This window comes from Pezoporus flaviventris, unplaced genomic scaffold (assembly GCF_033815535.1).
Source record: "Pezoporus flaviventris isolate CSIRO_AGI_PZ_B2104156 unplaced genomic scaffold, CSIRO_AGI_Pfla_v1 ptg000002l, whole genome shotgun sequence".
NCBI classification, from domain to species: domain Eukaryota; kingdom Metazoa; phylum Chordata; class Aves; order Psittaciformes; family Psittacidae; genus Pezoporus; species Pezoporus flaviventris.
The window spans coordinates 46903505-46929323 of record NW_026892550.1 but is presented as its reverse complement, the minus strand read 5'-3'; the positions used below and the strand labels follow the sequence as shown (position 1 = coordinate 46929323).

The window sequence follows — 25819 nt, the reverse complement described above, 5'->3', positions numbered from 1 at the left end:
CAGCCCACCTCACAAGTGTGTCAAGGTCCCTCTGGATGGCATTCCTTCCCTCCAGCGTATCAACCGAACCACACAGCTTGGTGTCATCGGCAAACTTGCTGAGGGCGCACTCAATCCCACTGTCCATGTCAGCGACAAAGATGTTGAACAAGACCGGTCCCAGCACTGATCCCTGAGGACACCACTCGTTACTGGTCTCCAGCCGGACATTGAGCCGCTGACCACAACTCTTTGCGTGCAGCCATCCAGCCAGTTCTTTATCCACCGAGTGGTCCATCCATCAAATTGATGTCTCTCCAATTTAGAGACAAGGATGTCGTGTGGGACAGTGTCGAACGCTTTACAGAAGTCCAGGTAGATGACATCAACTGCTCTACCCCTGTCCATCAGTTCTGTAGCCCCATCATAGAAGGCCACCAAATTGGTCAGGCAGGATTTCCCCTTAGTGAAGCCCTGCTGGCTGTCACCAAGCACCTTGTTGATTTTCATGTGCCTTAGCGTGCCTTCCAGGAGAATCTGCTCCAAGATTTTGCCAGGCACAGAGGTGAGACTGACTGGTCTGTAATTCCCCGGGTCATCCATTTTCCCCTTCTTGAAAATGGGGGTTATATTTCCCTTTTTCCAGTCGTCAGGAACTTCACCTGACTGCCATGATTTCTCAAATATGATGGACAGTGGCTTAGCAACTTCATTCACCAGCTCCTTCAGGACCCGCAGGTGAATTTCATCAGGTCCCATGGACTTGTGCACGTTCAGGTTAAGATGGTCTCAAACCAGATCCTCTCCTGCAGTGGGCCTAGGGTCTTCATTCTCACAGTCCCTGTGTGTCTGCCTTCCAAGACTTGGGTGGTTTGGTCAGAGCCTTTGCCAGTGAAGACTGAGGCAAAGAAGTCATTGAGAACCTCAGCCTTCTCCAAATCCTGTGTAGCCAGTTCTCCTAATAGCTTCTAGAGAGTGCCCACGTTGTCCCTAGTCTGTCTTTTATTCGCAATGTACCTACAGAATCCCTTCCTGTTATCCTTAACATCCCTACCCAAGTTTAATTCAAACTGGTCCTTAGCTTTCTTAACCTCATCCCTAGCTTCCTGGACAACATCACTGTATTCTTCCCAGGCCACCTGTCCTTGCTTCTACGCTTTATAAGCCTTTTTTTTTCCTTCAAAGTTTCCTCAGCAGCTCCTTATCCATCCATGGAGTTCTCCTGTCCCTCCTGCTGCACTTCCTTCTAGTTGGGATGCAACGCTCCTGAGCTTGTAGCAGGTGACCCTTGAATATCAACCAAGAGTCTTGGGCACCCCTGCCCTCTAGGGCTATATCCCACGGAACCTTCCTAAGCAGGTTCCTGAAGAGGCCAGAGTCTGCTCTCTTGAAGTCCAGGGCAGTGAGCTTGCTGCACGCTCTTTTCACTGTCCTGAGGATCTCAAACTCAACCATCTCATGATCGCTGCATCCAAGGCTGCCCTGGAGCGTCACATTTCCAACGAGCCCTTTTTGGTTGGTGAGCACGAGGTCAAGCATGGCACTTCTCCCGTCGGCTCCTCTATTACTTGCAGAATAATTGAGTTTGGTGTGTTTTGGATCTCTCCTTCATTTTGCAGGATTACTATTTTATCTCACATAAGCTTCTGTGCCACTTCTGCAAATACCCTGCTACACCTGATTATGAAAATCCAGAACAAAGTAAAATGTCTTTGGAGAAGAGAGAGAGAGTTGATAACAACACTAAAAACCAGCCTGTGTATCTTGCAAAAAAACACTACTGTCTGAAGTCACTGCCATTCCTCTAATACTAGTTAAGCTGGAACAGAGATTTTGCAATTTTTTAAGATTTGCTCACTGCTAGGAACAAAAAGTGAGCACAGTTAACATTACACTGGGCAGTGAACCTTCTGAATATGTTTGTAAGCTTCTTACTGGAAGAAAATAGTCATGCTTTTCCAATCATACTCTTCAGATAAAGAGCAGCTCTTTCCCCTTTCAGATGGGTTTTAGTTACTCCGACATACTTACTGCTGCATGTACAAAAGGGAACAAAATAGTAAGCAGGTTTTGTTTTTTTTATCAGGTCCAAAACATTAATTTAAAATTGATGTACCTAGTATCACTTAAAAAACCAGCACAGGTGAATGTAACATTGTTGTTTCCAGACCCGTATGCATTTATCTCAGAAACTGGAATATTGGGGATTTTTTAAAAAGCAGAAATTTAGCACCTCACCATTCTATTAAAAGTGAGATTTGCTAGGTGAGTTAATGCATTTTGTTTATAGGTTATATTCAGTTTGGTTATTCTAAATAAACAGGTGAGAATAACACAATATCAGCAAATTGAAGTGCTAAATTTCATAGGGGTCATTATGTTACTTCTTTTTTACCATTAATTTATTAAAATGATAACATACACTATAAAACTCCAATTAATTTAATATATAACATTTAAATTTACATAAAAATTATTATTTATTACCATCAGAAATAGCTGCTTTTAGGGTTGGGTGCATAGAAACCAGTGTAGAGCCCTAACCAAACCTGGGTCAATAAGCCTGTGTAACTGTCAGCAGCTTTCCGAGTATGAAGCATTGATACCAACCCCATACAATGGTACAGGAACCCTAAAACTATTTGAAAGGAGTTTGGTTCACAGGTCTCACAGTGTCTCCATTTCTTCTGCCCTTCCTTCCATTTCCCATTCTTGCTGCCTGCTAGAGACTGGCAGTGTATGTGATGTGGCTGTTCAATAGACCAAAGTATGAAAAATACTTAGTAATGACTTTTTCTCACCATGGTTAGCATGCATGAAATGAATGAGGCTTCCTGCACAAGGGATAAATCTATAACTAAATGTCAAAAACTATAACTCTCTCTGAAGGTAGCTTATTAAGAATTTGCTATGGTTCATTTTACAGTGACACTTCCATATTCAGAAGTGTCAGAGTACAGAGGAGCAGCCTGGGATCAATTCATTCTGACATTAAAAAAAAAAGGAGATTGAAAAAAAAGGAGAAGGAGGGAGAACAGAACTGGTATCTAACAAAGCATCTGGACTCATTCAAAGATAAAACAGATTCAAGATTCATTACTGAGCACCCCAGTCCCAATGAGACAGGCTCTGTTACCCGGTCAGGGTGATTATAGCTCACTGGAGGAATAAATGGCAGTCCTAAAGCCCCATTTACTTAAATAATATGGTACAGTTCTTCCTCCTAAATCACTTTTTAAAGCTTTATAGAAAAAAATAGCATAACAGCAAAATACACAGTACATATCTACCAGAAAGACCAAGGTTGTTGGGAGGAAAGTAAATTAATGACTATAGTAAACTCAAGTTTCTGATGCTATTAGCTTTTAAAAGCAATACCAGAAGCAATGCAAGGTTTTGCTTAAAGACAATAGTAAAACACAGCTCTAATTCCGCAGACTGAAAGACAGCAAGAACATAGGTTTGATGTTAACAGTAAAAATAAATAAAATCAGTTCTAGGTGCTAGCTAAAAAATTGCAAGTGAGAAGCTCCCCTCTGGAAAATGACATCTCTGTAGCAGTAAGCCAACCTCACCAGATCACTGGTGGGAAAAGCTTCAACACCAGAAAGTGAAATCTCTCGCTAGACTGCCCTCCCCAGCACACACCGTTTGTCACCTTCTGCTGGTTGGAAAATGAGGAATGAGTGTTTTCCATTTTTACGGAAGCTTTTAGACCTCTTTCAAACAGAAAAATTGCAATGCAGATCAGACACAGCTGAAGGGAGCACTGCTCAGCCCGTTTGCTGCCTCCAAATTGCTGCAGAGGAACCAAGGAAAACCAAGGAACCAAGGACACACACAGTGTGTCCCTGCTGCCCCAGCGGGACCACCCAGCAATGTGTGTCAACAAATGCATGTTCCTGAAGGTGTTTGTTTATGAATTTGCTTTTGCAATAGCTGTCTGATAGCTGAGATGGGACAGTTACCAAACTGGGTGGTTATTGGCTAAGCACCCAATAAAAGGGATTAAGACATGTTCCAGCAGCTCTGAGATATACAGCAGTATTCCTGGGAACTCCCATCTCTTACTGCCAAAAGTTTGATGCCACCTTGTTTGCATTTAAGTGTAAGCTCCTGGAGCAAGCGTGAATCAGAGATGTTTGCAACATATCTTGGCTTTGTTTAGCTCTCAGACCCCTCCATTTCTGGGACAAACAGTTTCCCCACTTACGTGTCTTATTTAATTTTGATATACTAGCATTTTAAAAGAATAATAAAATAAATAAACAGCCATCTCTTAATCCCTTTTATCTTTCGGGGTGATTTGTAATGCCACATCAGAAATGAAACCCATCTTCTAATGAACTGAAAGCACCAGCACTGCCAGACCTGTGCATCTTTCATGGAGGCTGGTCTGTAAAAGAGCCTGTTTATGAGAAAGAAAATTACTGCCTGCCCCAGAGCTTAGACTTTTAGGTGCTGCCTGCCTATAAATTTGCAGACTATCTGTAAGAAAAAAAAGGAGAAAAAACCGGGATGCTCTTAAGAGTTCATAAAAGCAATGGTAATTGCAACATACCTTTATGTTCTTGTGTGGGGATATTATCAGTTAAAATGCACAGGCATCCCTAACAAGCTACCAATTTTCTCTTGGGGTCTCCCACCTCACATTGGCAGTGTCCTACCACCACAGCTCTGGCTTTGGGTGCCAGCGAGGCTGGATGTAACCTGGAAAGGAGAGGTGGTGCAGGGCTCTGGGGAGGCCCTAAAGAAACATGTCTGGGGAGAATGTTGACACTGAAGGTCTCTTGTCTCCTTTCAAGAAACTATAAACAAATGCAAACACAAAGGAAGGCCTCTGACCTTCCAGAATATGCAGTCTGATCAAGGCTACGAGAGATTACCTGTGATTATCTAACATTCTCTCTATAGGTGAAGATGCTTCAAACTTATCCCAGTGGCATTATCCAGGCAAGAATAGCTCAAATGACTCCCAATGATTTTTCCTCACGAAAATGTGCAAAACCTGATTTTAAAGAATCACCTGAAATTGCTGAGGTACTGCTGCTGCACCCAGTGCCAGTTTCTCTGATGCTTTATAACACTGTTTATTAATGAAGAGAAATAATTAAGCAAGTTTAAATGTTTTAAACAGTGAACAAGCCAACAACTCTCCACCACCACCAGATACATACAGATCAAGTCAAAACAGATAAAAAAGAAAAATTAAAAGGATGTTTAAACATGTTGTTAAGGAATCTCCAGATTCTTGGGGCGACTCTGCGTGCTCTAATGGAGTATGCTGGCAGCTCTAGTGCCTTTGTAACTTGCTGTCTAGAGACTGATGCTACATGGACCATACTTAAATGCTCCCCATGTTTATTCTCATGTGAGTAAGTACATTAACCCTGGCTTCCCTTTTGGCAGCATTCTGCCCCGCTTATGTGCTCTGAGCTCCCTGGTTGCTGGAGCTGACTGATGGGCCATCAAAAGCAACATGAAGGGCAGTGCTGGTTAGGGGATTCTCTGAAGCCCTAAACCTGCCGCAGAACTCTTCCCAACTGCATCCTGGCACGGCAGGAGCTATACCCATTCTTGGGACTTAGGCCTGATGTAAATAAAGTGCTTGGAGGGGGACCACTGTGGATTAAACTCCTGGGAGTGTGAGCACTGCTAATGCCCTAATGCAGGGTAAGAGGCTTCTTTAGTAACTCTGTTGAAGTTAAAGAATGATTCACCTCAGCAAAGTTAACTGCATGAGGACATGTTTCAGGACAAAGCTGAAAAAGATTAGATAAATACTTTTTCAAAACCCATTCCACTTGTGTTTTTTAAGTGGCTGTTTTCTATTCTAGCATTTTTGTGCATTTTTAATCACACAATTTTTAAGTAAAGAAACAGGATATATAAGTAATATCTATTACATTTTCTATTAAAACAATTAAAAGACATCTCTATAATGCAATAGAGGGTCTGTGCTCTCTCCAAGAGGCAAGGCAGGATATTCCTTCTGGAAACTTCTGGATGAGAGATAAGTCACATTTGCAAAGGAACAAACTGAGAAGCTCTCTTCCCCCCTCAGCTAACATTATTTTCTGCCTGTTTTCTTCTGTCTGTTTTAGAAGAGTTACTTTCTGACTCCCATAGAGAACAGATAATACTTCTTATCCAAAAAAAGCTCCCATTTTAATCACATTAGCATTAATTAGAAGAAAAAAAAATTATATTCTAATGATGATACTAATTACTTGCAGAAATTTCAGTACCTTCAAAGCATTGCATGAGAATGAGTAGAATAATGCATAACTGCATTCCTTTTATCAACTCCAGCATTATTTGATATTCATTAAATATTTTGTGTAATTAAAATGCACGGTCCTTTATAACTGAAAACCTAATTGTTTCAAAGAATAGAAGCCACAGAAACAGCCTTCTATGACAGAAGAAAGTTTAATTTTCTCATCAGAAGAACAAAACATGTTTAGCTTAGCACGTTTACTGTTTATCTTATTATTCCAGGAGCACTGTACATTGCAGTTGTGTGTCTGTTTTTCAGAGGGACTGTGGATAAGTACAGTTTATTAAACCCTGCTGAGACAATCTGTTGTGTCTGTCTGTTTTAATGTTGTTATAAGTCAGTTAAGCATGTACCATACTTGTTAGCTGCATATATACTAATTTAATGTATTGATGGGCTTGTCAGTACAAATACCTAATGAATATTAAAATACAAACTCAGATACAGAAATGCAAAGCAGAGCCAGCATGTGGTCAACGTTTTGAAGGACAGGCAGAGAAAGGAAAAGACCAGAGTTCAGAGTAAATGACAGTAAGCACTCGTGAAATGAACCTGAAAACAAATCACTAGAGGCTTCCTGGGAAAGATGGAGGAAAACAATAATTACTGGTCTCAAAAACACTGGCTCTAAATATATGCTGTGAACTTCGTCTTCTGCCAGCTGATTTCAATATAAATGAAACAAAGGATGGTTGGAAGACCAGTATGCCAGTAAGACAAAGAGAACTACAGAAAACAGAATAAAGACACTGTACCAGGGGAGGGAGAGGAGGGGAGAATGAGAAATCTCCCACTGTCTCTTCCACGATGCTAATTTTCTGTTTAACAATGGCTCTAAAAATGGATAGCAGTTGATATTTTGCATGCTCTGCATAATACAGTCTTTCAGCGAAAGCATGTACATACAAATCTTTCCTGCTTCAAGTGAATGTGGCAGGAGTTTGTTGGGCATGTTTCTCCCTATCAGATCATATTCAGAGCTGCAGCCAGCTGCTTGTTAGAGATTCAAAGCCTTGTGCACCATTCAGTCCGAGCTCAGAGGCATGCTGTCTCTCCTTCACGAGGTTTGAAGTGAAAAGTGAATTACAAAGAGAAAAACCCTTTGGGCCAGAGGAGAAAATATCAAACCACTGTGAGGAGGGAGGCAGCAGGGCAGAGACACGTGAGTAGCTGCAGGGCTGACGAAACCAGGAGAAATAGCCCAAGACATGCAGGATCTGCCTGGAGTTTCATCGGTGCTTCCTTTTCCCTGTCCCACCTCTCCGAAATCATAATAGCATCTTGAGGCAGATGGGGAACTGGTACATCTACCAGTTGCAGGGAAGGGAAGGAGAAAAGAGCAGTTAAATAGCAGGAGAACAGGGAACTATAGGAACACTGGGAACACCATGCCAGTGTAGAAGGGATACCGAAAAGGGTCCAGTCCAAAAAGTTACCCCTGGAGCTAGTGGCTCATTCACAGATGGAAAGCCTGTGTGGACCTCTTGCTTCCACCCTGTGGGGTGGGCACCCACCACCACCCATCCATCAAGAACTGCAGGGATTTGCAGCGTCCCAGGGATGAAGAAACTGCAATGCAGATGCTCTGTGCTCATCAGTGTGCAGGGACATGTGGAGGTGTCAATAAAATCTCTGCCTCCGCAGGCAACAAGGGAGATGCAAAGCTGAAGCGGGCTCTATCTGCAGTTGTTAGGGAGAGTGGTCAGTTTTGATTTAGAGGTGAGTGATGTTTCTCATTGGAGACCTTCGTGCAGCAGACAATGGGGAGAAAACCTGCAGATTTATCTATGGCAGAACCTGCCTAGTTTGCAGCCAACAGCTGTGTTTGCTGATGGGGAAGAGAATACATCTTCATGGATCAAATGTGCAAGGGCTTGTCAAAATTTCAAGCATTACATAAACACCCAGTAGAAAGACAGAGAGCAAACCCTGGGAAAGAAAGGGAAAATCAGTGAAATTGTAAAATTATGTTAAGAATCAGAATCCCACATTACATTAAATATACGCTCTCCTGGTGGCATCAGTCACAAAAAGATTTGACAATAACCTTGTGATTTAAATACAACCTAATATGATCAAATACCTCCCCTTATGGTTTGAGCTAGAAAAGAAGGCTAAACATAGAATCATAGAATAGTTAGGGTTGGAAAGAACCTTAGGATACAGGTTTCTATAAAATTTTTCTGCCCCTTTGCTGCTTCTCCTCCCTGATTCCTCTTCAAATGACTTAAAATGTCCCCCTATAAAGCTACAAGCTGTGAAATGCTCTCTGCTTCCCTGATCATCTAGGCTCCAGCTGCTCCTTCTCCAGCCCAGGACAGCAGTCATTGTGGTGGCCATCAGTAATCTGCTTGAGGAACTGCAGCTGGGTGGCAGGCTGAGGTAGTAAAGCAGAGGAGGAAAGACTAATCACAGCTTGGGAAGAGGTACTTCGTCACCTTGACTTTACAGGTAAGCAACCTCCCCAGGTGAAGCAGTATAGGCAGGGGCACACTCTCTGGTAGAAGAGAATAACCTGCTGGGAAACTTCAGGAAGAAACAACTTTTCGGTCCACTGGCAGACTGGTAGATGATGGAAAACCCAGCTACAGAGACTGGGAGGAAAGAAAGAACACACATTTTGCATCCAAAGGGACCTATAGTTTTGTAGGTGAAGAACGGAAGTCTGCACTCATTAGAGCTTTCTTACTCAAACCAAAATGTGTGTTGTGGAGAGCTCAGTGGAAAGCCACCACCAGACTTTTAGCAAAGATAAGTACAATCCGGACAAACACTGCTGCCTAGGTCCAACCAATTTCTGAATCCCTGTTATTCTCCTAATTTCCAGTTCTTTCTGTGTTTTTTTTTTGTTGGTTTTTTTTTGTTGCTGTTTTTTTTTGTTTTTTCATTTGCTTTCTGCCATCAGAATAAGGCCTGGTACACAAAGGTAGATGTCAAGCAAATATTCAGTTCAGTTTAATATGATAAAGTGTAAATAACACAGACTCTACGTTTGCTGCTCACTAAATAAGACTGCATTATTTCTGTCTCTTGTGGCTTTTTTCATTGTTTCTGGTAGGAAAACATAGAAAGGCAGGAAATGGCTTACTGTGAGGTAGAGGCTTTGCTTCTGTAATAACTCACTAAAGGCCTAATCCTGTTGGGTTTGAAAAACTTTGGTGGGACAAAGGATGTGTAATTTAATCAATTATTAAGGCCATGTGCAAGACAAACAATAAGGAAAATAAAGACAAAATAAAATGGAAGCCTTCTACCAAGAAGCTGAAGGAAAGAAAAAGAAGTAATAGAGCAACTGATGGCTTTCTGGATGAATAGCTAGAAATATTTGCCATGCCCAGGAAAATAACTGAAACTTCTGAAATCACCCTTTGAAACAGAAAACAGCTCCTGTTGCTGAAAATGAACCAGCCCATAAAATGCTTCTCTGTGCAACAGCAGCGCAAAGCTGAGCAATGGTGCAACTGTGAAGACAAGGCTCCATGCACTGATTTACCGGAAACAAGGGAGGCGAGGAGGGACCCAGGCTCAGCTCCCTGTTCCTCCACTTGGGGAAGGATGGTGGCTGCAGCCCAGAGAGCAGGGCTGGAGGGAGACAAGGCCAGGACACTGTGGGGATGTGCTGAATGAGGCAGAATAAATCCCTGCTCAGATGAAGCTGACCTGGTGAGCACAGGGAGGTGTAAGTGTGCCCAATGGGGCGAAACATTTCTGAATTCAGGCAGCTACTTGCGCATCAATCATCTGGCACCGGGGCAAGGAAAGCGACCTCATTTCCCTTGCTCAGTCATCTTAACAGCAACAACAACAGAAGTCACCACCTTGAAAACTTGGCTTAGCTAATATATGCAGCCTCAGGTTCCATCAGTGTCACTCCTGACTGCTGCTTTCTTCAGTACCGCCACGTGTCAAACCCACTTGTCTCGCCCTGCTATTAGTTACCTGGATGCCAGGCATGCAGGTTAGCTGCTTCAGCTGAAGACTTGAGCATCATCTGCTGAGAGTTTTCAAAATACCTCTTTTTACATTGCTCTGGTCTTGCAATTTCCTTGTTGTTAAAGGTCCAGAAATTAAACTGGTCTCTGGCACTGCCTTTGGAGGAATTGATGAAATGGAAATGTATCACAACTAAATTTCTCATTTGAAGCTATATAAGGTTAGTTCCAATCAAGCCATCACTTGTCAAAAATTAAGAGAAGGCAATCATTAGGTCTCATTTCAGTTGGTTTGAAAACAGTAATTAACTTCTCAGAGAAAACAGATATTTTGCAGAAAATCAGAGATGTTTTTATGTGTGATGAGCCAAAGGAGGCTGCACATTGACGGTAAACATTACATCAACAAATCTCAGTAGGTTGGAAAAATCTTCCTCTGCCCTAATTGGGGATGGTTTTCAACAGTGGGAAGATTAGAGCTGAAGCAAGGCAGCACATTTAAACTGTTAGCAGTGTGAGGTGTTCTTATTAACCACTAGCAGAAACGACAGAGGAATAAACACAGCAGCCATCAGCTCCGTCCCGCATTGCTGCTGGCTGAGGAGCCTTGATCCGGGAAGAAGAAAGCTGGGAGGGACTCAAAGCAACATCAGCTCATCACAAACCTTAAATTATAGGGCTTCCAGGGTAGGAATGCCCTGGCTCATGGGTGCTTTGCTTTTGCTGGGATCTCACACAGACCAGACCAAGAAGCAAGGTACAAAATTGCTGGCAGATGGTGGTGGGCAAATTGCATCAGTCACAGGCATGGAAAGGCTGGATTTGTCTGTAACCGCAGTGCCCAGTCGCTCTTGCGGTGGTTGCTTAGTTGCTCGTATTTCTCTTTTTTAAAAAGCTGAGAATTTGGGAAATGATAGAAAGGCCTGTCTTATCTCGCACTGGAAAATGCTGATATAGGCTAAAATCAGCAAGCTTTGTAAAATGCTGTAACTTATTTAAACAAACACATCTGCACACACAAGCGTAAGTATTAAGGATACAGCTGACAATCATAAATCATGCCAACCCACTGTGCACACAGGAAGGGAAAAGAAAGCTGTCACTCCGGTGCTAAGACACCACAGTGATGGGCACCATACAAATGGATAGTGCTCATCTAATATAAATTAGATAGGCTTTGCCTAAAAAAACTACCATTAAGGAGTACAAAGCACTGAAATGTGGATAAACCAATAATATAATGTTTCCTGCAACAAGAAAGACAGGAATGCCACAGGAGAATTAAGTTTTCCTTGTTAATGACTAGATAAAATACTTGCTTCATTTTACTTCGAAAATACGCAAGACAGCAGGAGCACAGGGAAATGCAGAGGACAGACGGAGCACTGGGAAAGGCAGAGGACAGATCTGCTTTGTCAGGGAAATGAACTGAGTGACCTAACGAGCCTTTTCCATCTCCATCTCCTGTTCCTGTGTTAAGGGCAGGGTCTTCTTCAATTGCAGAGCTGCCTCTGCCCCAGTCAGAGAAAGCATGCAAGGGGAAATTTCCTGCCCTCTTTCTTGCAGGGATAAAGCACGCAAACCTGCTAACCTGCCCCCTTCATCTCCAAGGGTCTCAGCTGCCACAGCTCTAACCAAGTACTGGTGCAGCCTTTGCCACTCCAGCTAAGAATCAGACTGGTAGCTTTCATCTTGTAAAACAAATTTAATACAACCAGGAAAATCAATTTTACTTTGTTTTGTTCTAAACTGGGATCTACTTGCTGACATGGTTCATTAAGTAAAGTAGAACGAAAGGGACTGGGAATGAATGAAAACCTATTTAACAGCGCAGTAGCATTACCTGTAAGGAATAACAACAAAAAGGAAAAGTGGAGTATTCAAGGTGGTGGGTGATATTTCATGTTCATCTCATCATGCCAGAGTAGTCCAGCTACTCTGAAATTTGTTTATGTAAATCAAAAAGACAGACACAACATACTGCAGCAATATGCAATTTGATGAGGGAAAATTAAATTCTGTACAATAGCGACACCCAGCACTGTTATGGATGTAGACCCTTGGAACATTTTTTATCATAATCTCCGTTACGCAAGGCTTTGAAATGTGGCCATAAAAAAATTGCTCCATAATAAGACTTGGCACAAGCACAAGAAGATCTTAGCCCAGAACAGAGTTGTTGATTTCCTTTCTTCTCCCTGCACAGACCAAATCCTAAATTCACTCACAAAATGAAAACATGTAAATATATTTCTATTAAAGATGAATTACGCGTGACAGTTTGGCCTGTCTTACACATAAAAAAGGGAAAGGAAGATTGTTCCTCATTTAGAAATATTCTGGCTTCATGAGCCATAATGGCAGCTGGGACCTAAGCAATGAAATCTGTCTACTCTGCATAATTATTTAATTACTTAGGATATTTTAACAAATTCTATAGTTTATAGGACAGCTATCATTACAAACAGAGCTTCCTGTCTTAAAGCTCCCTGTTATGCTTCATATAAATATGTAATCATAACTGGCCTAAAGCTGTTGAAGCCTGTAAAGATATGAGTTTTGTGTTTCCACTGGATCATATGGGTAATTCAGCCCAATCAGACCTTGCAAAACTGGGGCAAGAGAAGGAATATGCGAGGTGTTGCTGAGACAGAAGAGGAGCTCCACAGATACCTCATGGCAGTACAGCCCTTATTTGGTCTACTTTCCAACAGGGACTTTTTGCAGAATCTGACTCTTTTTTTTCCCCACAGAAAGGATGCTCAGCATGCTGGGCCAGTTCTGTACCGAATGGCAAGAAATCTTGAAGGAATAAAGAAACAGGAACAATTTTTTTTACAAACATCCTCTGTGCAGGCTGACATACAAAAGTTTTAACTGCAAGATGACCAGAGCCTGCAGACCACTACCTAAAAGTGAAATTTGAGCATATTTACAGTGAATAAAGAAGTGGCTGTCAAAGGCAAATATCAACTTCAGCAAATACTTAGTTGTTTCAGTAACAAATTGCACAAACAAAAATATCCCAAAGTTTGCTGCAATGAGCCAATCCTCAGGGATCTAGTCAATGACTGAAAACAGGTGTGAAAGGACTTGCAAAATTCCTTAATATCCCTGCCTGTTATCCAGTCAATATGGAAGGTGATGCATTAATGCATTCTAAAAAGGGACAGAAATTAAAGCTGATTTTGCAGGACATATGGAAAAATGTGAATTCTGAAAAAGTAAAATATGTCTCTCCTTTTTACAAATGTGACAGTGCACAAACTTAAATGCTTTCCATAGTTACTCATGCACAATTATGAAAGATTTAAATAGCAGCTTTAGGAGTTTTAATGAAGGTAGGAGGCGTCCAACCTAAGCGACTGCCATGTTAACAATATTGGCAAGGGCAATACAAAAGCATGCATTTTCTGGTAGGACTGAGATACTCAGTATAGGTAGCTCAGACTTTTGAGAAACAAAAGAGAAAAACCTCTCCATTCGGTGAATTTGGATCCTGGCTACTGGCTCTCAACTTTGCCAATGGCTATTATATACAGGTATCCTTTATGTAATAGATCCCTCTATTGCATTTTATTTTCTTGGCTCCCACCAACAGTTTCTAGAAAAAATGTGCTGTTATTCACTTAAATTGGACAATTCAACAATAGTGGAGGGCATAATAGAGAGGAACCACAATCCCTCAAAGTGATAATAACCTGCAGAGATATTTCACTGCTCATTTTTTAACCAAAACCTGACATTTCTCATTATTTCACAGTGCAGACTGCCTAATCCAAAAGTATATTTATCACAAGTAATTCAGGAACAGAACTGACACTGCAATTATTTTACTAGTACTAGCCAAAAATGAACTATTTCTTAGTGACCACAGATCAAATTTCTCCTACAGGTATAGCAGTATACCTGCATTGAAAACTTCCCATTATTGGAATGAAAACATGCAGCTGTTGTTCCAAAGGAAGTGGTTAAGGAAGAAAGTGTCTCTTTTTTGATTGCATTTATTACTTTCCAATAGCCTGTGCCTGTCAAATAACAACACTATTTTATATGTTAACATGTAAAAATCCATCAGAAAGCATAATGAATTTATCTATCAAGCAGAGATAACTGTAGCTGTAGTTCAAAATGCTCACAATAAATTTCAATCAATGGGAAACGCACTGGAGCCTGGCTTTTGCTGGAGACTCAAAAGCAAGCCCAGTTTTGCTAAGAGGTAAAGGACCCAGGTGAAGAGCACTAAGGCAATTTATTTTTCTTGTCTCACAGCTCTTATATGAAACCAGGCTCCTTGCAATCACAAATATCACCTCTGACTATACGAAAAAGAAAAAAAAAACTCTGTCCTATACTATTTTTTTACAACAAAGTGTAGTAAATCTCAGTGGCGCAATAGAAAAATTCAAGATTCCTGTAATTGTTCTACTACAATGAATAATCAGAGACCATGCATTATGCTATTATCATCAGCTACATCTCTGATGCAATCTGCATTTATTATTCTCTAAGTTTGCAAAGAACAGAGACTTGCTTGGAAGAACTCTGAGCTTTAGTTTACAACAATAGCATTTTCTCCTGTGCTACCATTCACTTCATGCTGAAGAAGTGTAGGTGTGAGAAAAGTGAACAGAACTGAGCTCTCTCCTAAAAAAAAAAAAAGAATAACTAAATAAAGCTTTTTTTTTTCCTGAACTACAGTAATACATTTGCTTCAGGCCTATTCCTACACGAATGAGCAAGCTGGTATTACTACACTGCTACTTACCTACATGACTGGGATTTTCCTACCAAAGGCCATCTTCAGTTCAAGAACAACAGCAACAAAAAAATCACCACCCCCAAATCTATGCCTCCTAAATTTAACATTTTTTACTGAGGTTTCAGTAAAAGTTATTTACCATCCTGAAGGTTGAAGGGCACAGCTGATAAGGAATGCTAGCACCATACCAGCTAGTAATTCATCGCTTGGATATGAATGAGGACAACAAAGGTTGGGGTGTAACAGTGACTAGTGACCTTCAGCACCATGAAGTTGCACAATGGAGAAATGCTTTGCTAGAATACACCAAGAAAGGTATTTCTGATTCAAATGGTGGAAGGTACACGTGCGACCTTATCTGACACACTGCACAGCTGCCCTTAGCCACCTCCAAGCAACCAGAACCAGTGCAGATAGATACACGGATGAACAGGGGAACAGATACCTTATCTCAAGAGAATAAAAGCCTCTTTGACATGCATGGAAAATAGGAGAACTGAGAGTGAATGAAGGCAGAAACAGTGACAGAGAAAAGCAATGTGAGGGAAAAGACAATGTTAACAAAAGCAAACAGTTACACACCGGCTATGAAGAACTCTGGACTGTAAAGAATGCACACGAAGGAGGAAAGGCTTCCCAGCAGGAAGAGTACCATAAAAACAACAGATCTTCCAGGAGAAAACACTAGAGTGAACAGAAATCCCCAGGACTAGTATTGAGATGGCACTTGATGAAGTTACGAAAGGACCCATATGGTATGCTTGCCTATGAATAACAAGATAATGGATTTAGTGACCCAGCAGATCCCTTTGATTCTTATGGTCATATAAAAACAATAAAAGCAAATTGCCTGTAGCTTTGTCACTTGGGTCTTCTATCACACAAATGAAGATCTTGCACTGCGGATCTAAAACAAGCATCCCAGTGCAAGAGTAATGGGTTTTGGCATGCCCTGTTGGTATTCCCCCAGTGATAAGGAAGACATATGGTAGATGAAAGACATCAGACTTTTCATCCCACCACTCATCCCCCTCTCTGCTCTGCCTTCCTCCTTGCCAGTGCCCCTTGGTGCTCCACCTCTGTGGGCCTGCCAGTGAAACCTGGCATGGGGCACCCGGCTTGTCCAGCTCTAAGTCCCAAACCTAGTTCCTTCTATAGCCAAAATGTGAGAGAGATCTCTGCCCAAAGATGACGTCAGAGGCATTTCAGAGCACCTAAGGTAAAGTAACCCCAGGAGACCCTTGTGCAGTGCAAGCTGCCAACAGCCTGCTTTGGAAGCAGTATAGCTTTCAATGGCCTACAGTAAGTGGCCTTTCTAAATAAAAACGTCTACATAATAGCAATGAACCAATAATTTTATTAATACCAACCAAGCTTACTTACAATGTTATTGTAAGGGAGCATATTAAGTTAAGTTAATGTAAAGTTAAGTTAAGTAAATGCAAAGTTATTTCAGAACTCCACAGGGAGTATTAATAATGATAACTTCACTCTGGTGAGAGCCTGAAGACTACTCAAAAGTTAAGGTTTTCTTATTAAAAATACGCTTAAGGCTTCCTGGTGCAGCAGAGATTTATTTACAGTAACCAACTTTTAGTACTGAGGGCTTATAACTCTATTACTCTGGTTTTATTATTAGTGGGTAAAACATATATACTAGTGAGCTGAAGGTTAAATCCAAGGGTTGGATGGACGGATGGTTCAGGGACCACTCTTCCTTTCTGTGAGGATTTTACACTCTTTACTCTGTGCTAACATGTGATACTAGGAAACATTTTCTTTCCTCTCATTCATTATGTGTCCACAAAGAAATAAAAGATTAACTCTCACTTCACCAGCTCTCTAAATATCTGTAATCTCAAACCACTATTTTTAGTGCCTTCTCCTGATGATAATTCTCAATATGCAACTATGGTATTAAAGCATGTTAGGGCAAAATGCCTTCCAACACTGTTAAGAGTCTTGGCCTTCCATACAAAATGTACCATTACAGTATTAAGTTTCCTTTTAGTTTTGATGTCAAGTTTTATAACGGCTCCTGTCAGCTTCTGTCTGACCACCTCAGAAACATGTGCAGCTGACTTCAGCCCTCATTTTATCCATAATTTCATCTCAAACAATCCCAAACCTAAAAAAAAAAACAAAAACCAGAAGAAAATCCCCACTTTATTATCATATCGAACATGTCATGTTCTTGAAATAAACCAGCATCATGAAGCTTTAATCCTATTTCAAATCCTCCTAAATGCCATCAATCAGAAAACTGTCAAGTGTGACAAGAAACCTGCTTCCATTCCCTTGAAACCCTGGTGGAATGAGTATTATTATCCCATTTTTTCCTTTAGAGGTGTTCATTACAAAAGAGTGAAGCATCAAGAAATGCAGTCTCCAGCACAAGATCAATATTGATACATCCCCTGTTGAGATGTTTTTAAACGCTACCCAACATGAGGGAAAAGCCCTCACTGTTTTCCAAAACTTGTGGTTAAGAAAGGCAATGGAAAAGTGGCTGTGTGAACTCAGCAAGCATGTGACAGCCTCCCTGCAGCAAAGCTGAAACACATATGTGACGACTTGTGTGCGAAGACTCCTCATTTCCCTCCATTATGAAAGCCAGACTCAATAGAGAAGTAGACGATGCTGGCCCAGACTTCTGCAGTCAATAAGGTAAAGATCCTTCTCCTTTTTTTTCTAAACATAAACCAACCATCAAGCAGCCTGGGATATTTCAAAACATCTCTGTTTGTGTTAGGTTGCTCAGCAAAACAATAAATTCATACCAAGATATTCCAGAGACATAATTTTGTCCTATTAGGTGCATTTGACTTGAAAAGGCTGTGAAGCATTTTCTCCAAATTTTGACAGAAATGAATTTGATCCTATCTATACAGCTATGAGATGAGCAAATTCAATACGCGCTTCTCTCCTCCTTGCCAGACTTGTTTTGCATGGAAGGGGATGCTTTATTTTAAGAAAAAAAGGTCTCAGGAGAGCATATTTGAATAGATATATATTGTAATACTGCTTCAAGGCCCCACTCTATTAATTTTCTCTGTCATTGTTTTACAGAAAAGAGCATTGATAGGTTATTCTTATGAGCACTTGGCAAGTTTACGTAATTTTCTTTATCTTGCATTTCTTCTATCAATTTATGTCTGTTTACAAGGATTTCAACTTCCTTAGTCATTACAATCAAAATTTAGTGGGTAGACAGGTTTAGTCGCTGAGGGTATGAAGCCTTCTATTTTGTGTTTATTATCTGGTAAAAATAATCCATCACTGAGTTAGTGGTAATGGCACGCTGTTATCATGTGTGGATATTCTTCAACCTTACGCAAAGAAGTTTTCAGACTTAGTTCTTCATTAGCTTCATACAAAACTATAAACAAACCAACTCACCCATGTTAGAAGTGTCAATAGGCAGGCCTGATGTTCAAAAGCACTGAGATGGAAATAATAGCCTGTGGGCCCTATCCACAATGTAACACAGTCAGATGTCAGGATATGTGTAGTTAGCTTCTACTCCTGCAGTCTTTCTTCCCTAGAGCATCAGGGGAGCTGGGGCTAAGCATTGTGGGGAGGCTAAAAGATATTAAAGATAGTCCATGCTTTTTCAAACATGGGGAGCTCTTTTGTAAACTATTTCTTAGCATAAAATGGCTAAATCACATGCAAGATGGGCAGACATACGACTACTATAACTATTTGAAGAATGACTTCATAGAGAATGACCTATTTCCTTCATGAGTTGTTTCAAATGTCGTCATCATTATTAAAAACCAAACCAATGATATTCACCTAGGAGTTAATATGAAAGACACATAGGATATTGACTGAAGTCAAACTACCAACCATTACAGCCCCAAACATTTTGGTCACCAAGCAGTATTAGTAACTGCTATTTTATGCTTCTTTGAACTGCTGCTTGTTCTGGTCATCAGCTTTCCTACGCTCTTCCTTCAAGCATACAAGTTGCAACCATCTGACAGTAATTGCCATGACAACTGATGCTGGTCCCAAGAGTATGAAAGACAATACTGCCAGCAAAATTCAGTAAGCAGTGTAATGAAGTAGAATAGATCATGGGAAGTTGGTTGTGGTCTCATGATATGGACAAGCGAGCTACCTGGAGGATCCCCCGTATGTCCTGGAGCTATCCACGTCCCAGGCTGGAGCATTCACATATGTTGCTGAGGGTGACCTAAGTGCCCTGAACATGAAGGAGAGATGCTGCAAAGTAGCAAACTATAAGCTTGAAGGAGAAAGCCAGCAGGCTGATAGCAGGGGAAGAGCTGTTTACAATGAAGTAAACAGATTTGCAAACAATAGGGATGGAAAAGCCATTACAACACCTAGTCCAGAATCCTGGTCCACACAGGATTGCACACTGATGTAGGAAAAGCCAGAGGAAGATTTACAGAGCATGAATCAGGATTAGGCACCCTCCTTCCACACATTTTCAACTTCCTAAGCTTTCAGTTTACTGCCCTTCACATCCCTGCCAAAAAGTAATCACCTGAAGACAAAAATCTAACATGTTCTTACAAAACTGAAAACAAAAGAAATGAGCACACTTGTTTTTGTTTTTATCTACTGAGGTAGTAATAATTAAGAAAATGCCTTAATTATAAGCATAGGTTAACTACATGGCATCATTACAGGGCTGATATGGAGTTGGCTGTCTGAATTAATTGTATCCTTTACCTTCAGGTTTCTTTGATGTGAAACCTTAATCCAGGCTTTCCTCATTTTATGATGACTGATTCTGGAGTTATAATAAGCAATTTTTTCTATTTCTATCAAATAATGAGTTTCTTTCAACTTTAACAAAGATTTCAGTTTAAGAGTGTCTAATGACATGAGTATCTAGCTAATAGTTAGCTAATTTAGCTAACTATAGTGTTATTGTGGAGCAGTGTAACACAGGAGAAATGGTGTGCTAAAAACAGCAGTTCTGATTGAAAAGGCCTTGAGCAAATGCCTCATGATTTCATAATTTGTTCCCTATTTTGAGTTAAAAAATAATCCTTGAGTATTTCCTCATTCAACCACAAATTCATTCAACTCAATTTCATTCAAACCAAGCCCAAAAACTTAGCTGAAATTTCTCTGAAAGAAAGCCCAAGTTCAGAGGGGGTAATAAGCCTCCAGCCAGGAAACAATTCTCTAGAAAAGCAAATGTTGCCAAGAAATCTTCCTGCAACCCTGCTGTCAAAGCACTATGACTCAAGGCAAGCATTACTAACACCCCAAATGAAAGCAAAGTAGACTGCCAGAAAGAACAGCAAACAGAAATGAGGGACTTTCTTGCCCAGATGCAATGTTCGCAATGGTATTTGCAGTACAGCAGGAGGCTCATGAAGTCAGAATCAGGCCTACGGAGAAAAAGACTTTGGTTTGTAGGGAGCACATTATGTATATTGCCATATCCACAACAGTAAATCATCAGGTTTACCTGCAAGCATCACAAACTGAGAAGGTGCCTCCAGTTAGGAATAAACTATCCTGTTTATCCAGATCAATATATCAGTGCAGACCTGCAGTATTTCTCCTGCTGAATAAAGATACTGTGCTATTTACACAGAGATAACCCACACCATTGCTATTAAGATTCATCCCTGTGATTCCAGCTGTAAAGGATCAGTTGGATGTATATTAGTGATCTAAAGGGCTGAAACATTTAAACATTTTAGCAAGCAGCTTATTGTTGCCTAGACAAGATGAAGGGCTGGCAGCTCTACTTTTTCCTCAATTCTGGAAAAAGATACAAGCGTGTATGCAAGTGCCTGTGGGGGATGAGAAAGCTTCTCTGGGAGCAAGCAGATCTTCAGAATTGAACCTGAAATACAGCACTGTGGGAATCATCTTGAATTGCAACAGGCTGAAAGGAGCACAGCATGGTCTGCTCCCAGTCCTGCCAGCCTGGGACAGAAGTCTCCTGGTGACAGTTGCTTACCCAGGCTTTATTTCAAACACAAGCAAAAAGACGACAGTATTGGTCAATGAACAAACAAACCACTCACACTTCCTAAAACCTGGAGAAAAAAGGAAATACAGATGAACAAAAATGAACAACAGTTCTGATCCCAGACAATAGCTGTGTTATTGAGGTGGTTTTGAGACCATCACCCCAAAGGGGCAGCCCTCTCTATGCTGTCTCAACCCTGACTTTGCCCAGCCACAATGGGAAATGCTCCCCTGCACCCCACGGGCCCTGCTGCAGACCACATTCCCTGTCTGGCAGCGCAAGGGACAACAGGTTTCTATACAACACTGGAGCAGCTAAAAGGGTTGGTGTTAATTGAAGCAGCAGTAGGAAAGCGCTTTGGGCAGAAAAACGGACGCAGCTGGTGGTGCCAAGGCATCAGGTAATTTGAAATAAAGCTGGCAGGAGGGAGAGGAAGGATGCTGTGGCTGCGCTGGCTCTGCAGCCTGCAGTCTCCCTTAATCTCAGCTATTGCCGCTCTTGGTGGAAGCAGTGAGGCTGTTTCTCCTAACCTCAGGCCTTACCACCACCCCCCACCTCCCCACCGAAACCACCCTGGATTTCTTCTACAATAAAGGCCTCAGAGCAAGTAAGCATTTTATCTGTGTGGCCTGTGCTAGGAATAAAGAAGGAAAAGCTGGGAAATGGGGAGAAAAGGTGTGCTAGCTGGCCAAGTGATTTGTGGAGTTACCTTAGATGCATTACTTATCTCCCCAAGCTCAGTTTCCCACTGCAAGTTGGAGCGACAGCCCCTTCACTTGTAAGCAGAAGGAGAGGGTATTGTTATGCATTATTTGTCTGCTGTCTGCTACTGGCCCAGCCACACACACACACATTTCTTTTTAGGGGTGAGAATAAAATATAAATGCTGCTGCAAGCACAGTGACTTACTTATATATATATAACCATGGACGTATTTCTTCTTGTTTTAAAAACCAGTCAGAGGCTCTTTCTAAGACCCGTTATTTTCAAGAGGCCTTATATGTTTAACTTGGAGCAAGACTGCTACTCAAGAATCATAGAATCATAGAATATTTTGGGTTGGAAAGGACCTTAAGATCATCTAGTTCCAGCCCCTCTGCCATGGGCAGGGACACCTCACACTAAACCATGTCGCCTAAGAAAAATGAAAAATGAGCATTTTAGGTGTTTCTAATTTAGGAAGGACATAAAGATGATCAGCAAACCTTCACTTCTTCTGAGTATTAACCATGCTTCATTTTCAATTGCTTTTTTTTTCCTACGGAATTTACAGTTTTCTCCAGATTTATATAAAATGGTGGAAGAATGCAGATGAATTTGATGCTGCGTGAACCCTGACGGCTTTTTGAAAGCCCTGACTGCTGCACAAGTGTGACTGTCAGAGTTGACACACTTCTGTAGCTTCGCATAGTACTTTGCAGGCAAAAAAAGAAACGAACATCCCCATGAAACAGGGAATTTATGTTAATCTTGAGTCTTACATCTAAATTATGCCAAAGACATATTTATAGGATTAAATTCTCCCATCAGCTAAACCAGCATAAATCTGGCATAATTCCACGATCTGAAGATCCACTACTAATTAATTAAAGTCCCTCCAAACCCAAGGAAATTAATACAACAAGGCAACATTAAAAATAGAGTGCCTACTTTTCAATTAACTCAAGGCTCAGTTCTGCACATGGAATACTCTAACCGAAGCCAAAAAAATCAGTCCTGGGACAGGAACTTCTAGTCCCTTCTCTCAAAGCTGCAAATCCATGCTTACTACTCTGCTACTTTTCTCTCCCAATATTACTGTAAATTACTGGAAATTGTTTTTTAAATTTAAAAAATTCAAATTTTTAATTAAAAAAGCTAAACAAACCTAAAACAACAGCGTATCTGTCATATGGGCTTTCTATAGAAATCTGATGTCTTTGGAATTATTGATGATCTCTTTGGTCATGTTTAGGCATCGCACCGGTAAACCGCAGCCAGTACAGTTATTTTGCCCTTTTGTGCTTGTTACTAGTTAAAACCCTTCTACACTGGTGGGAGCAGCTGTAGTATGTAGTTATCTACAAAGCCAGGTAGTTAAAGTGGCAGATTTTGTTCAGTGCTTTGGAAATTCGCCTATTGTTATACTCTTCTTTCAGCTGAAGACAACAGTAGCAAACATAAGTAAAAGGATTTTTAAGTTAAAGTAAGCATAAAAGGACCATTACATTTCCAAACAAGTGTGTTTCCCCCCGGTTCAGTCCTAAACTGTAAGGGCTTTTAGAGTGAACTAGCAAGGTCCCTGCATGCTATTAAGCACATGCGAGAGAGAGATGTGCTTATGTGCCATGACAAATTACTACCACCAGGACTTAAATCAGGAGTGTAAGCACCCTCTCGAGCTAGGCCAAAGCCCCTTGTCATATTGTGCTGTGACTATAATGGACTGATTATTAAAATCTTTCTATTCAGAGGGATCATTAGAGGAATATGATAAAGTATTTGATTAACAGAAGTCCAAGTATGACATACTTTACTGACTTACTACTAGCAGCAGAAAAGAGCCATTTTTAACACCTTGCACATGAACTTAATTTTTTTTTTTTATTTACTTGGCTGGTCATTTAAAGCATCTATTTCTGTTCATCTGCTCTAATTTTATTCTGCATTATCTATTGTTTTATTCAGCAGTTTAAATATTCTGGTTCTATGTAAGTCTTTTCCCTTAGTCAGGAACTGCCGTCTATAATAATAGCAATCAAGGCAGTTCATTCTGACAAATCTATGTCAGAAAAAAAACTGCTGTGACTTTGAAATATTGAAAGTGACTGATAACATAATGTGTGAAGCAGAATAAATGCATACAAATGGAAGTTTTAGCTGAGCAGTCAAAGTATGAACTAAATACAGTGTCAGAGCTCTGCACTGAAAGCTCTACGTGCAGGTGGTTACAATGGCAAATTACCAAATGCACTTTGCAAAAATGTGTTATGAATAAAGTGGCAAGCAGTTTTTCCTTGGCCATGTCCTTTCTTTCTGCCTGCACTTAGTCGTAAAGCAGAATGAAGTCATGTTTAAATAAAAACCCTGGCTCTGGAAAGACCCTTGGTGTTCAGAAAAGCCATTGAAGCTATGACAGCTGGGATCAGGGCCCTGCTTTGTTTTGGGCTAACCTAACCTAATTGGCACTAAACCACATTGTGCAAACAGGAGCCCCCAACATATCCAGCTGGTTCATGTTAGCAAATGTTTCTATCTGTTTTGACCCTGCAAAAATACAGAGCCAAGCTGAGCTTGTCTGGGAGCCTGTTCTGAACCAGGACAAGGCTAAAGACTAAGTCTGTGAGCTATTTCTCTGCCTGGATTGGGCAGAGGCACTGTAATGCCTGCAGCATCTGGATGTGTGCTCCAGTTGCCTACATGCTCGCTTCCCACCACTCGGACCTTTGCAGGCTCTGGTGGAGCCCACTCAGGCCGCATGGTAACTGAAGCACATAGCACAGAAGTTTTCCAAAGCCACTTACGGTTTACACCATGCCAGATAAAAAGTCTTGAGCCTCTCTGCAGCTTACTGCCTTGGTTGCCTTGTCACCACCAAGTCTTCTTGGGGATTTGTGCAGAGGTCCTTAAGACCTCGTGATATCTCCAGAGCATTTTTATCCCAAGGATACTGAGGTCCCATACATCAGAGAGTAAAGGCTTCCCCACACCATCTTCACCTTCCATCTTCACTAATCCAGTCTGTGTTTAGATATACTGGTGATCCTGCTGCAGACACTGTCTGACTTCTCCTCCCGATCTCCACCAGATTGCTCTGGGATGCAGCCTACCCCAAGGGTTTGCTCTGAGACACCGCAGAGAGCTTCTCTGAGTAGTTTCCTTCGACTTCTCACTTTGCTAATCTCCTCCCTGCATGAATCGAGCTGAGCAATAAGGAAGGCTCCACTTATTCACCCCCCCCCAATCATTCCCAAGCACCCAGATCCTCCCTGTCCTCAGTGCCTCTCATCTCATTCCCTCTGTCCATGCAACTAGCTTTTCCTCTTGTTTGCATCCAATTTCAGCAGGACACCTCTGCTAGAAACCCTGCTACCAGTATTCCTTGGCTCTATGTCCTAGGGACTTTCCACACACTCTTTTTTCCCCTTCCCTATCTCTGATCTTTACTGAAGTCATAAAGTAAAGGCTAGCACCTTTCTTCACCTACTGATGATTCAAGGATGAGTGATAAATAACATACAGGTGTTTTATGGTAGGCTGAGGTAACCACTGTTGCGCAGTTCCATGGATGGAAGCAAAATTCTTATCTCAGGAATGGATAAATCCCTCCAGTTGTCACATCATCAAGTTCACTATTCAACAGAGCATATTTCAACTTTGAAAACAAACTTTATTTTTAGACAAAAGTCTTTCATTTTTATCTGAAAAATAGGACCAGCTGAAGACTATCTTTATGGTACAGCTAAAGGTTAATTACCTTTTAACCCAACAAAATGGGTTAGAAAAGATCTATTACTCTCCCCTGTTTTGCTGCTTTTGCTCATTTTAACTGAAGTAGGTTGATCAGTGTTTTGAACAACTTAGGTCAAGAGTCGAGAATCTCTGGCAGGTAGTGCTGGTATGAGGTAGGCAAGCTTAACCTTTATTTGTGGTTATTATGTTCAGTTATCAAGACAGCTGCATGCCCAGCTCTTTCCTATGTCCAGGGAAAGCTTTGCACTCATTTTCCACCCCACTTAAAAGGCAATGCTACTGCCCAACTGAGTCAGAGTGAGAAGTTAAACCTGTTCCTCTCAAGACTAATGCATACAAATGTAAGATAAGGTAGCCAGAAAGCAAAGAATGTACTACGGGAACATATATGCTAACTGTAAACCTAATCTCTTCTTTAGGAATTCATAAAAAGGCAAGTGCTTGGA

The 25819-nt window shown here is 41.1% G+C and overlaps 1 protein-coding gene across 2 annotated transcripts in view; it reads right to left on the bottom strand.

Annotated features, from left to right (window-relative positions):
• GRID2 (glutamate ionotropic receptor delta type subunit 2) overlaps window positions 1-25819 on the bottom strand; it is a 729516-nt gene that overhangs the window by 38344 nt on the left and 665353 nt on the right. The window lies entirely within an intron of this gene.